Below are 10,156 nucleotides of genomic sequence, written 5' to 3'. Positions count from 1 at the left end.
CTTTGGTTTGTTGAATAGTCAGTGGTAAGTGAACCACACCTGAGCTGCTTGAAAAGGGAACTTGTGTTTCAGGACTTTGCTTGTTAAATTGATTGAGGAGTTCAGACTATCTCACATACCTGAATAAACAAGAAGGGTTATCCAAGGAAACACATTCTGAGTGAATAATGTTGGGAAAAACTCATTAAAAAGTAGTGACTTACAGGAACACATTCAAATTTTCAATAACTGATTAGTGTACTAATATATTTTGAGTAATATTTTTACTTAATACATGTCCAGTAACTTGTATTTTATAACACAAAAACTGCCCAAAACATAAAGAGACAAGTCCACGAGGCATTTCAGGATCAAATAAGGCCACAAAATACATTTTTTCACGCTTGTGGTCGGTCACTTTAATCTTTTTTTTCACTTCATACAGACTTCAATAACTGAAATAAATTTCCTGTTAGACCGAAAGGCTTTAATTTCCTTTTTGTGTCCCTTAAAAGTTTCTGTAGTCCTTTTTTTCCCAGAGATGTCTGTCTAGTAATTGTAAGTTAAGCTGTTTTAAGTAAGTTGAATTTTTTTGTTTTCTTTTGGGTTCACTATTTCTTTGTTTGGTCTGTTTTTTTGTTTAAAGCAGATGGCCTTTATTTTTATTTTTATAGACTAAACTGACAAATATTGAAAGTTCCTTCCTTGATTGTGCTTTAATTGTTTTATTAGTGTTTTTACTTCACAAAAAATACATAAAGTACATTATACATCTCCAAATATAAATTAGAATTACCTTTTATTGCCTCAGAATTTATGTTCTAGTTTAGCATTATAAGGAACTTAGAAGTACTGCAGGAATCAAAGCATTACAATTTTTAAAATAAAATTCTGAGGTAAAGAATTAATTTTAAGCAACTATAACAGGCAACCTATAAAGCTTGGATATCATTTGCTCAACACTGTAAGTGAATGCACCTTGAGCATCTTCAATCAACAGGCAGATGCTTTCAGAGAACTCTATCACAGGAAAACCTTGGCATGTATTTTACTTTTTGATGTCTGAACGTGTCCTTTGATAGACCAGCCTTCTGTTCAGGGTTTACTCATCGTCTCCAGCTCGGTGACAGCTGGGATAGACTCCAGCCCTCAGGTGACCCTGAGAATGAAGGAGGCGTAAAGAAGGCTGAACAGATGTCAGTTAACAAGTCAACAGTTATTTGTTCTCTGGTTTAGAAACTCTTCTCCTCACAGGGTCCAGATCTTATTTTGTTTGTGGAAAGATTAATGACTTATACAATTTTAATGCGTTGTTTATTTCTGTCTTTTTTTGGCTCGTGCACTAACATGCTGCTGGGTGCAGGATCAGGTTTACCAGCTGGAAACAACAGTGGGAACAACCCCTCCAAATGGACTGCTTTCATGTGACATTTCTCTGGGTTTTGCTGAACACCCAGAGCCTCACACTACAAGCCACGTTCACCCATTCACACACACGTAATCCTTTACACACCAGTGAACACATCAGGGCAATGTGAGGCTCAGTGTCTTGCCCAAGGACACTTCTGCAGACATGAGGACTAAAGAAGGAAAGAAAAACATGTTTTCACATGTTTCTTTATCTGTTTCTTAAAATAATATGTTCTACCTCTAAATTGGTTGATATTCATTTTTTTTACATTTTCATGTCATTTTATCACAATTTCTTCCCGTTAGTGAGCCACAAGAAACACATATGTTTAGTATATGGTTGAAGCAAAGGATGCACATCATGGTAGCTACTAATGAGGTCATCCCAGCACTTTTATTCCTGCTCTAAAAGGCCACGAGCAACTTAACAACACTGAACTTTGCTCAGTAATAAGACAGCCAGCAGGGGTGGGAACACCCACACAGTGCATCAGCAATTCACAGTGAAATTTTTTACATTTTTGCAGAGGACCCCTCTTATTTTCAACAGTGTCATTTTTGAGTCGTATGAAGTAGCTGGAAAGAGACGTCTTTCTAGACATCAATTATTAACCAAAGCCTCTATCCCAGCCTGCTAGATCAAAACAACATGCTTGTAAGATACTACAGGGCATCTCATATATTTAGTGCTGCCAGAGAAACACAAACCTTGAACAGAAAGGTTAGGCGTCAAAATCTGACGAGAAGCTCACGAGTCTTTGTAATATCCCTGACAGGTACACGATATGGCAGAGGAAGACTGTGGGATATGTAAGCCTGTCTTTGTACTCTCCCTTCCCAAGCAGAGGATTTTGCACCACCACAGAATAGGGTTCCTGTGAAAATGAATATTTTATGACATTGCTATCAGGGTATGTTTTGTAGCTTAAGAGTAGATTTGCATTCTAAACTGCCTGTTGTGCAAAAATAAATAAATAAAAATTAAGTCATCTTAACCTACTGTAGATGTTTTAATGTACCCAACACTAAAAAAATAAAAGCAGTGGAGTTTACTGTCATTTCCCTGGAAGTTTCACACCATAAGGTAGATAAAAAATGTTCATCAAACATTAAAAACTCCCTAAAAAGTTAGTCCTATTTAGCGAAAGGAAGGCCATAATTTCTCCCTATGCTTTTGTTTCTCTTTTGTGGTGCTTCCTCTCTTTGTAGTTGGTTCCTTGAGATAAACTTAAACCTAAATGGATTTTTTCCAGCTGACAAATCAAACTGTATTTGTTGCACTAAACGGAAATGATCTGCCTGTAGTAACTGTGCCATCTTATGTGGTTTTACCAAGAACCAAAAGTAAAATAACAAAATTGAGTCATCAGCAAAAAGTTTGAAAACTTTTTCCAAACAGAGGGATCGTATCAGTCTTCAAGCCTCTCTAAGCTCTGTTAGCTCATGTCACAGAATTGACACGTTTTGTTTGCTTAAAGTGAACCACTTTGTTTCCTCCAATAATCCAGAACAAATTTTCAGTCTGACTTCACCCAAACGAACCCTGGTCCAGGACCAGGAACTGCTTTCTGAGCCATCTTTCAAGGTGGTCTTGGTTCGTTTCTAATCAGACTGAACTCATGTTCACTCCTCAGTCTGGACACAAAACAGTTTGGGAGCGAAATAACCAAACCAAAACCGCCACCGTATCTGGTAGTCATGTGATGTAAACAAAGTAGAAATGAGAGCGACAGGACAAATGTAAAGCAACGATTGTTGTGTTATCAGACAGGAAAAAAATTGGTCCAACTCCTTACACGTTAGAACGTTTGTTTTACCTCTAAAAAGGATTCTTACGTGCTTTTCTGTCTCTTTATGCGTCATGCACCTACCGATGCTGTGACAATATCCTAAAACTCATTAAAAAAACTTTTGGCATGATACACTTTGCTTCTCCCACTGCTTTTCCAACAATCTGTCATAAACACTGATTTCCTGCCTTCATATCCATCTCACCAGTCACCGTCTTGCAGCATGCCTCCGCCATTCCAAAGTAGCAGTAAAAAGTGTTGTATCTAACATTGATATAGACATTCAAAATTGGATCAGTGAAATATCCTAAAGATTCCAAAGGACTTCCATAATATCTGCCTTTAGTTGCTTTAATTCCTGGCCAATGAGTGAAGAGATCTTTTGTCATGTGGTTTTGTTTACAGGCATTGGCCCAGAACAGGAGTGTCCCCTTGACAGCAATCTGTAATCAGACCCTGAGCCAAGATTCAGGACTTGGAACAAATGATTTTACCAGTCTGAATACACCCTAAAAGTCCACAAGCAAACAGCTTTTCAATCGCTCAGAGCTGCATTGATGAGACAAGTTGCTCACACATGTACCTGTCCAGCTTGCCGGACTGTTTTTGTTTATTTTATGTTTGCCATTTTAAAGTGCTATATAGCAGAGTTTAGAGGAAGCCTATAAACTTGTAAAAAGCAAAAATTGCTTTGTTGCTTTGACTACTTATCTGAAAAACCTGCTACTCTCCATCTTGTGGCACAAACAACCTGAAACAAGCGCAGGTAGTGGAAGCTGATTTGCATTTTGTACTGTATCAAGTTCTTTGGTCCAGTGCCAGCACAAGTAAAAAAAATCTCTGCCTGCCAGATATGGAGGGCCTTGATTGAAACTGTAGGCACAGTGGATTCTGAGTGTGTACGTGTTCGCTATATAGAGAGCTCATTAGTTGGAGAGACCTGTGCGCATTGTTCCAAGTCTGCAGAGTCAGCGAGGGAGCCACTCATAACTCTGCATAATCCAAACTCCTGCACATCTGGTCTGGCAGCTTCAGGGTGACCTATGTGCTCTCAGAAGCACACACGGAAGCAAATGTAGTCGTTCACCTGGGCACAAAAGAGGACCCCGACATCTGAATTTGCTTAATCTCCTGACTAATCATGCATGCATTGTGTGGACAGCTCTAAGGATGAGCAGCACTGAAATCCGAAAGTTTGCACAAACATGCATCTCCACACAAGTCCTGTCCGGTAATACTTGTGATTTACGGGCCATTTTTCCACTCTGCTTAGGTTGCCACTGCCAGCGCTGACCCCTTACTGCAGCTCAGGGATGCTGGTGCAGCACTTTACACCAAGTCCAAAAGAATCCCTAAGTAGGCAACTGAGCTGTCAATCTTAACTTATGAAATTTTTAAATTAGGACTTAGGATTTTATATAAGCGAATCCATTTGTTGCTGTTTCAGCCTTGGTGGTACTGAGCTGAGACACTATAAAGTGATGGATTCAGCCCTCAGAAACATTTCTCCAGAGGAAGTCTCTTGCATGCAGGTGGCTCTCACGATTTGTATACGAACAAGGCAGAAATAAATGGAGAAAGAATGGCCACTTGCATTCTATCAAGGCACTTGTTGTTGCTGGCGTCATTTCCGAAACACACCTCTGAGATGAAGTAGAGGTTGACTGGGAAAAACAAAGCAGCCAGCCACCTATTGACTACAGTGTCAGAATAAACAAATTATTTCAACTGAACCCACAGCTGCCATTTCCAAACACAGCATTAATCAATGGAGTCTACTGGAGCGCCTGCCAGATAATGGCAGTTCCACAAGCCTGTCATTTAAGATAAAACCCACCATTAAAAATCAATATTTCTAACTCATTTTGCTTCTAACAGTACTGGTGGGATGTGATATGGCTGCCTCACAGCTTGCCCCATAAGATACAACTCCCCCTTTTATGATATTGAGGTGATGTGAAATGGAATTAGTGCCCAACTTGTTTTGAGACCTTATGGTATATTTATTGCATTAATTTAATGGTAAGGTAATTTGAGTCTGGTAGTTTATTTTTTGTTGTCACAAAGCTTCTTGGTGATAAATTGTATACTGCTGGAAAGCCTTTTTATTACCCAGGGGAACACTCATTTGTAGGATGAACAGGAGAGTTGGCTTTGTGGGTGGTGCCCATGGACAATTTGCCAAAAAGTTGCTGCCAACACCAAACATTCATTTCCTGCTGTTGGTTTTGACTTTGTTTTATGTTTAAATGATTGAAGTTTGAAGAGGCAAGACATTTGGCAATTTGACTTATTGTTTTGTTCTGCTTCTTTTACAGATGGGAGCCTTAAACGGCCAAAGAAGGATGTGTGTCAGCCATACTGATTAGGACATCGAAGATGATCCCACAAGTGCTCTTTGGGGTAGAGGTCAGGATTGCTGTAACACTGGTCAATTCTCTCCACTTCTACGTCCTGGAAACAGTCACTGATACATTTTGTGGGGTTAACATTGTTATCTTTGTCATAGAGATAGAGATATGGGATTGCTGGAGAATGTCTCTATGCCATGGCATCATCTTCAAAGATGACAAGTCCTGCTTTTCCATTGAAGGAAGTGCCACCCCACTCTATTTCACAACCTCTACCAGAAGCTGTAATTTTACTGGTGCAGCACTCATTGCGGTGTTAATCTGCGTATTCTTCACATTTTTAACCATACAATCCAACAGAATGTATACTTAAAGTTCTTCCACTTTAGTGCACACCAGTCTGAGTGTGCCTTATGGTTAAAGACAGTCATGTTAGGTCTCCTAGCAGCTCTTTGAGGCCAGAGATTGAGCTGCATACAGTCTAATCCACTCCACTGAAAATATGTAAAAGACTTCCTACTACTACCAAGTGCTGACAGGGTGAGGAAACAGTCTTCTAGGGGTGTCATATTCTTGGAAAGCCCACTTTGCAGTCTGTCAGGTTCCAACTAGTCACATGGGAACACCAGAAGCTCCAAACAAGAGTCAATAGCCACAGCAATGTCAGCTGCATGGTGTTTGTGGAAAAGATAAAAGAAAAAATGTATGGGGGTAAGTCACATATTGAAGTATGCTACTCATCCCACAAATGTGTGTTCTTTTTTAACATGACTGTATTAAGTAATCAGGCTTTAAACACATAAGAGATTTGTTTAAAGAAGTAACTTCACATAAAAAAAAAGATTTCTCTACTTTTTGTAGCACAGTTCAGTCGGTCAACAAATTTCACTTTGTTGAATAAATGCGTACAGGATGATGTGACTACAAGGTCTGACTTTAAAAAGTTTCAGTGTTAAATTCCCAATAAGATGAAGTATCAATGCACAGGTACGTATGTGGTGCAAACACAGAACGACACTGATCAGTTCTGACTGTTGGCATAACTTCTCTGCAGCCAAGCTCCAGTCCTAACCCACAATGCACCTTTCTTACTCTCTGACTGAAGCTACTGGTATGTCTGAAATCCATGCACAAATTTTTAAAGTCTGGGGGGCTCGGATGAAGAATGTGCAAAACAAATTTCAGCAGTTTGGAAAAATGTTTAGTCCAAACCAAGTCCATTTAATTTGTTTTGGATCAAGTCAGCTGCCTCTCCAGGAACGGATTGTATTCAGACTGAGGAAACTCTGAGTGCGACTGGAAACGAATCGAGACCACCTCGAAAGATGGGTCTGAGAGCAGTTACTGGTCCCAGACCAGGGCTCGCTTGCATGTATTCAGACTGAAACTTTGTGCCGGATTTTCTAGGAAACGAACTCTGGTTCACTTCAACCAAACCAAATAAGTCCAGTCTGAATACACCCTACATACAGATTTATTTAAAAGAATAAACAATCAAATTTATTGTACTTTTGACAACAAAATGTCTCTTTTTGAACCCAATCGTCAAAAGTAATTTGGAATCCATCATTTGGCTCATTTTGCATAAATCAAAGTGCAGCAAATAAATGAGTAGAAATGGAAATAATACGAAGCTGTCCCCTGAAATTGATCTTTTTAAGCAAATTGAGGTTAAGTTTTGACATTTAGAGAATAATATTCAGTAATTATTATAATGAATCATATATTTCAGTCAATCAGTCAAAATCATTTATTTATTTGGAATTTAAACATTCCAAATTATTTGGGATTTTTCAAATTAACAAGGAATCTCACTGAGGTCTTGGACCAACTACAATTAATATGACTTGTTTTTAGGAAATTAAAATGAAGCAACTTTGCTGTTTTGTTTGACCACAGTCTCATCTGATCAAAGAATAGGAAGAAAAAAAAAAAGCAATCATATAATCCAGGCAAATGTATTTTTTATACGTGCATAGTACACAGTCATCTACAACACTTTTCAATTTTTATTTCCAATGAAATCATAAAGTTATCCTGTATTTGTCCATACAATACTGAATTCTCAAAGCACTTTTGTTGATCTCCAGCAAAGAGAAACACAATATTTGTGCTTGTTAATTTAACCTGGCTTTTGCTTTCCGTGTCCATTTTTCTTTCTCTATCAAACAGGTAATCAATGTATGTTTGTTTGATGTAAACCTGCAGAACTTTCTTTGTTCATAGCCTAAATCTAATTTATGAGTTCAAAAAATGCATACATGAAAAAAATCCCTACTCAGATTATGACTTTTTTTCCAGCATTTATTCATATCTATAATGGTCTGTAGTTGTTTTTTACCCATTAAACAAACAGAGGATGTTGTAGGGTGAAGAAATATATGGATGTGGTTGTCTCAGAAAGATAAAATGCTCTTGTACAAGAAAAAAACAAGTCTCCTCTTTGCGAAACCGCTTTATTCTGTTTTCATCCACTTTTTTCTCACTGTCTACTGTCAGAAAGTTTAAAAAAATTAAATCACACTACTTCTAGCAAGCATCAGCACCAATCTCACTCTTTTTTCTCCTTTTCTTTTGATTAAGCTATGCAGGGCTTCCAGCAGCTTACAAAAGGCACTTGTGATTGCAATTGGGCTACACTATCTGGCAGCAACACAGCAATTTCCCAGGTGAGGCTTGGACAGATACGCTGCTGGGATTAGACCACCTTTCATCCGAATATGTCAAACCAGTCGTCACAATTCTTGAGCTCCTACGGTTCGCTGTATTATTACCAAGCATAATATTATCTTTGTCAGATGTTCACAGTGACTTCAGATAAGCTTGAGCAACTGTAAATTGTATTCCCCAAGTGTGACAACACCTCTTCAGAAAACCGCTAATTGGGAAGGCTCGGCCTATTCTGGGGAACCAAGGAAGGAGAAGAAAGAATAAGAAGAAAAGTGTGAGACGCCAGCGTCCCAGGCTCGACTGCTTTTGCACAACATGCAGCGGCTCCTCTGAGATTTGCCTCAGTGAAAAGCACACACAAAGACTTGCAGAATTCTCACTTGACTTGTATTGTTGGAGTCAGGAGAAAGAGAGTTGTCAAGGCCATCAGAAATGCGTTTGCAAACCTTGTGTGGGTTCAAATTAACGCGCGTGAGGCACTGAAATGTGACGTTAATTGCTCCCCTATTTATAGAAGCATCAGGATTCAGCGTTGAAGCGATGATGCCGATACTTTATTTACCTGCGTGACATCATTATTGTCATGCAGCTCTTTATTGTGAAAGGCTTGAGATGAGCAACTCAAAACGGGGGTGCAAGCATCTCACTTGGGAGACTATCAGAGTTCAGTAGCAGCTCAGAGCATTTTTGATGTGACAGCATTGGAAAGATTGCTCGAATCAAAGCTACAGATTTTTTTGGGAGGAAAAAAATATCTTCCTAATGATGATTTTCAGTGTTACTTTGTGGCTACAAATATAAATATTAATGGGTAGATAAATGTCAGAGAAGCCCAGATGATATGAGAAAATTATCTTCAAGTATGTTTCATCATGAAGATGCTTGGTTTGGTTTTTAATTACCCAAAATTTTCATTGAAAATCCAGTCAGGAATCTTCAGAGAGATGTAAGCTTCAAATTTATGTAAAAGAGGATTCCTCTAAAAATAGAAAAAACCTGACTTCCTTCTTTTTCTCTTCAGTGCCAGAACTTTTTTAAAATTAATTTATTAAGCATGTTGTGTACGACAAGTGTTAATAAACTTCTCTGTATTCAGTATGCATGCAGGATAAGCTACTGAGGAACTCCCACATTTAATGAAATGTTTAATGAATGGAAATGGGAAGCATAGTAACAGCTGCCCATGTCGTGCTCTTGGAAAATTTCCCTTTTTTTTGAGCACACATGGAGTGTTCCAACTTTCAATGCAAAATGAAATAATTTAAGACAACAGGGCTGAACTCTCCGCTCTGAAGGGAACTAAAACTTTTATGAGCGCCATCCACTTTTTTGAAGTCTGACATGGGGAGCCAAGCCTTCTCCCTGGTACACTCTCAGACTTCGTAAATGAAACATGACGTTCACATGGGTGTGCTTAAGCAACAAAAAGAAGAAGAAAAAAAACACTTTCTGTGTTGTTCTGCAATGATTTCAAAACGATCTTTCTGAAGGAAAAAGGAGGCACGCAAACAAAGTTGCAGTCTCTTTCACAGCATGTATCTTGTATAGTGATCAAAGGCTGTGTCAGTGTATGGAGCTGATGTAAGGAAATCAAAATAAAGTTACCTTTTTCCCAGCCGAGCCTCTAGATGTTGCAAGTTAAAATCAGAGAAGTCGTTTACCTGCATTTTTAAACAGTTTGTTTTCCTGCAGGTGGTTTGAAATTAAAGCATTTAAGATGAATATGTGCAAAAAAAATACAAGTGCGCAGCGCTTCATACAAGTGAAGTGGTTGGCAGAAGAGCGCAATACCAGTAACCCCTTCAAAATTGATTAACAGATGAGCAGTGTTTCTGTTGACCTCCTCAAACAGGCGGGCAAAGGAGGAACATATTAGTAACCTCGTCAGAACAGGTCAACAGGAATAAAAACAGTCCAAGCAACCTACTTGAAACAGGCAGACAGGTTGTGCTTAAT

The 10,156-nt window shown here is 38.7% G+C and overlaps 1 protein-coding gene across 2 annotated transcripts in view; it reads right to left on the bottom strand.

Annotated features, from left to right (window-relative positions):
• The window catches only part of LOC112161501 (VPS10 domain-containing receptor SorCS1), a 92,416-nt gene extending 90,554 nt beyond the window's left edge, over window positions 1-1,862 (bottom strand). For both annotated transcript variants that reach the window (XM_024296662.2, XM_024296663.2), the window contains exon 1: window positions 1,032-1,862. The gene's annotated coding sequence lies outside the window, so the exon portion shown is untranslated. The remainder of the gene's footprint in view (window positions 1-1,031) is intronic.
• Between the last annotated feature and the right edge of the window lie 8,294 nt (window positions 1,863-10,156).

Source organism: Oryzias melastigma, linkage group LG15, assembly GCF_002922805.2.
Source record: "Oryzias melastigma strain HK-1 linkage group LG15, ASM292280v2, whole genome shotgun sequence".
In the NCBI taxonomy this organism is placed as follows: Eukaryota; Metazoa; Chordata; class Actinopteri; order Beloniformes; family Adrianichthyidae; genus Oryzias; species Oryzias melastigma.
This window is presented reverse-complemented; position numbering and strand designations above follow the sequence as displayed.